Source organism: Leptonychotes weddellii, unplaced genomic scaffold, assembly GCF_054177405.1.
Source record: "Leptonychotes weddellii isolate Sample4059 unplaced genomic scaffold, ASM5417740v2 HiC_scaffold_1638, whole genome shotgun sequence".
Classification (NCBI taxonomy): Eukaryota; Metazoa; Chordata; class Mammalia; order Carnivora; family Phocidae; genus Leptonychotes; species Leptonychotes weddellii.
Window position 1 is genome coordinate 1 of NW_027746429.1, and position 4,383 is coordinate 4,383.

The 4,383-nt window shown below is 43.9% G+C and overlaps 1 pseudogene; it reads right to left on the reverse strand.

Annotated features, from left to right (window-relative positions):
• Window positions 1-56: 56 nt before the first annotated feature.
• Window positions 57-2,597, reverse strand: LOC102751120 (Y-box-binding protein 1 pseudogene; annotated as a pseudogene).
• Window positions 2,598-4,383: the final 1,786 nt, after the last annotated feature.

A 4,383-nucleotide genomic window follows, 5' to 3' on the forward strand; every position in this document is an offset into this window, starting at 1 on the left:
GAATGTCATCTTCATTCCTTCATGCTGGATGATGGTAGAGATGGCAAACTGGCCATTTACTCAGCCTGACCCTGCTCAGCCTCAGGAGCAGAGGAATTCTCAGCTGCTGGATCGTCTGCTTTTGTCTCTGCCATCTTGTGGTTTAGGGTTTTCTGGGCGTCTGCGTTGGCAACTGAAGCTGTGGTGGTACCGACATTGAGATGGCTGCTGACCTTGGGTCTCCTCTCCTTGATTTTCCTTATCTTCCTCCTTGACATCCCCTCTAGGCTGTCCTTGGCGAGCAGGACCCCTGCGGAATCGTGGTCTACAACCCCCGATACACATTCTGTCTCACTGGTCCATCTTGCTCTCCCGCACCCTGGTTGTCATCACCTTCCATCCCTTCCTTCTGCACAGGAGGGCCGGAATACTGTGGCGCCGCCCAGAGGATCTCTGCATGTAGTAAGGTGAGAACTGTCGCCTGCAATAGTGCCGGCACTGTTGGGGCCGGGCCTTTGGGAGCACTTTCCGATCCCTTGTTCTTTTCCCCACTCTCACTATTCTGGGAATTCTGCCGGGAATTGCGTGGAGGACGCCTGCGCCGGGATAGCATCTATAATGGCTCCGGTCGGCTGCATATTTACAGCCTTACACTGGAACTTCACCAGGGCCTGTCACCGCTGCTGCCCCCGCACCCTTTTCTCCTTCAACAACATCAACTCCACCGTTTCTCCATCTCCTACACTGCGAAGGTGCTGCCCCGGGTTACTGTTCTTTCTGGCAGGCTCATGTACAAATATATCCTCCTTGGGGTCATTCCTGTTGAAGCCATATCCGTTTCTCACATTGAACCATTTTACTGTTCCCAAAACCTTCCTTGCGATGACCTTCTTGTCCCCAACGGCAGGTGCCCGGATGTGAGGCCGAGGGAGCTGCAGCTGCGGCCGCCTCCCAGGGCGTGATGGAAACTATAGGGCACTTGGGGCGGGCGGGGAGGCTGCTTCAGGGCTCACTGGGGTCCGCTCTCCACACTCCCCCTCCCATTCGAACTCTATCCCCAGTCTTTTTTTTTTTCTTTTAAGATTTTATTTATTTGACAGAGACAGACAAAGCGAGAGAAGGAACACAAGAGGGGGGGTGGGAGAGGGAGAAGCAGGCTTCCCGCAGAGCAGGGAGCCCGATGCGGGGCTCGATTCCAGGACCCTGGGATCAGGACCTGAGCCGAAGGCAGACGCTTAACGACTGAGCCACCCAGGCGCCCTCTATCCCCAGTCTTATAATAGATCTTTTGGGTTAACTGATTCATTCCAGTGCTGATCATGTTAGATAATAAACTTCCACTGTTGTGACATATTTTATCCTTTCTCATTATCTGACAGACTAAGTAGCAAAAGTAAAATGATGCTAGGTAAGAGAATGACTAATAATAAATTTGGTTTTGAAAATTTATGCTAGAGATAATACTTCTTTTAAAATGTCCCTTGACCATTTAAAAAAACTGGCCACATATTAGGCCAATTATGAAAATATTTTTTTTTCTTGAAACTAACAATATTAGTCTACATTCTTTGACTATGGTACAATGATCCTGAAACGAGAGTGGGTCTTGTATGTTTGAGGTACAGAGGGCACACTATGACTAAAGCAGAATGGACTTGTAGGCCATTGTAAGGACTTTGGCTCAAACTTTGGAGAGTTTGAATAAAGAAGTGCCATCATTGAATTTTTATTGCTTTGTATTTTATCCTATGAAATTAAAGAACAAATGCTTTGTATGGATTTTAACAAATCATAGAATCATGTATCCACCACTCCAGTATATACAGAAAAGTTATTTTGAAGAAGTAAAGGAGGATGTTGATTTTGAGATGGGAACAAGATGAAGAGCTCAGATTGAGATATGTTAGTTCTGAATCATCTTTAAGACATCCAAAGAAATGCATTGGATTTAGCCAACCTGGAGATCATTGGTGAATACCACAAGCATTCTTAAGAGGTCTGGGTGTGAAATCTGACTTGAGTAGGTTCAGTCCAGAAGAGAAGAAAGAATTGGAGTAAATGCAGAGAGCCAAATCTTTAGGAGCTTTGCTATAAATCAGAGAAATGAGGGGAGTAACTGGAAAAAAAAATATAGAGGCAGTTTGTTTTGTTAAATCACTAAGATGCTCATGCAAAAGTTCAACAGGAAGAGAATGGATGATGCAAGAATGAGAAAGGAGAATCACCATGAAGTTCTTAAAAGGATAAGGACATGAGACCTTGTGCACAAAAAGAGGCATGTTCTTTGCTAGGAATTTAGACAGTTCATTCAAATAAAGGAGTTAAAGGAGAACACACGAGCTTTGATATACATTGGTAGAAACATGAGAAGGGGTAACCCAAAGCAAACTGTCTTCTGATTGCTTTTATTTTATTATCATTAGCAGAGAATGAGAGTAAGAGAAGAAGTGATAAAGGTTCTAGAGGAAATAAAATGTCCAAAAAGTTATCTGAGGACTGAGGGAGTGAATACACAAGAGAAATATAAATGGTTGTTGGGCATCATTAGGGCCTACTTGAGGGTGCCATAAATTTAAAATGAGACCAATCAGCATGATGGCAAGTTTTTCTCCAGCCATGTTCAACTTTTCATGCATGGGCATGGGTGCTATAAACAGTCTTATAGCCAGGTAGTATAATAAAACAAGAGAGATACAAGGGAGCAGTGGTTTTATAGCAAAGGAATGATTATAAGGATGAAACATGGAACTGTAACAGAAGAAAGGGTATAAGGACATATTTTAAGGACATGGGAAAGGTGGGAGATGAGCTAGTTTCAAGTCCCTGAGTGTAAAAGGATTGTTGGAGCTGGACCATTAAAGGGAGCCAGCTGGAGAGAAAAGTGATGGTCAGAGAAGGAGAAGCTGGAAATAGAAATGATTGAAGAGATATCACTAATAATAAGGACAAAAAAAAATCTAGGCTGTAAACAGGCGTGAGTGGCAGAAATGAGGCCAGTATCACTGAAGAATATGAGGCCAGAGATATTGGAGGATCTCGGTGATGCTGGCATCACCAAGAATTAGGATAGTTGTGGTGTTGGAGGAAGAAATTAATACACAGGAGCTGAATTTTTCAGGAAAAGAGAAATGAAATATAGGTAGATGACTTTTTAAAAAGCAGAATTAATAAGTGGTAAAATGTATAACAGGAGATTCAAAACTTGGAGTTCCTTTCTTTAGGTAGGAGGGAAGGAAAATAGTCTATATCCACCAATGAGGAGCTAAGGAAAGTCCTACTTTTCCTCCATTCTCAGTAACTCTGGAGGGTTTTTTCTCCACGTTTGCTTTGGCAGTTGGGAGGGAGAGCAGCCAACCCAGGGAAGCCATTTCAGTGTCAAGTCAGAGACATGGCAGGGTTGGGTAGAGAAAGAGCCTGAGTGCACATCTCCAGTTTGGCTATAAGGTCATGTAAGGAATCCAGAAATTCTCACATGCCCTAAGGAGAGTCATGGAAGTTAACTGATGAGATGTCTGGTAATTGATGGGATGACTAGCGGGGGTTAACACTTAACTAGCAGATTATATAGGCTAGTAAGCAAAAGAGAATCACAGCCAGACCTCTGCTGCAGCCACTGTACTTAGAAGAACGGAAGTTGGGTCAAGAGGGCAGATAGGACCGTAAGTTCTGTCCAAGCCAAGAGAGGGAGAGATCCCATGTTCTTCAGCCTCAAACTTTAGCAGAGGATGCCAGCAAATCCAGCTAGGACAGGCTGATAAGAATTGCTGCAGAATCCAGCAAAGATCCAGAGAGTAGCACAAGAGCACACACACACAACTCTAGCCCTTTGTCTGAAGCCAAGGGAGACCAGGAGCTCCTTTTCACATGCAGACTCCATCTTGGGGAGAAATTAAAAAAAGCAAGTAGAATTCTGAAAAACTGAACATAAATCTGAAGAGGATGGTTTTAACCCAGCCAGTAGCTTGTGACAAAGATCAGATCACTTGTAAGAAATGAACAAGCTGTTTCTTCATACATCAGAAGGCAGAGACCTTTGTAACACATACACTGAGTGCTTAAACAAAAAGGAAAATATCTTTATAGAGAGTTATAGATTCCTTTATAGACAGGTGAGTCCAGATTTGCCTTACCCCAGCTATGTTATCAGTCTCGAATGTTGAATTAAAAACAGAGTTCCGACATTAGGGTCTGTTTTGAAGAAGATCCAGGTCATTGGCACGAAACAGATGAAACAGCACTGCAGGAATGACTATCAAACAGGAGATGCTCACAACATGGCTGAGAAAAATCAGAGGATCAAACAGCCGAACATCACAATGCCAGAATTCTAGGTCAGTGGCACCTCTTCCTTCTGGGAATTGGATCCTGTCTGGGCCAAGAGTCCAGGCTTGTGCAGGTCCAGGG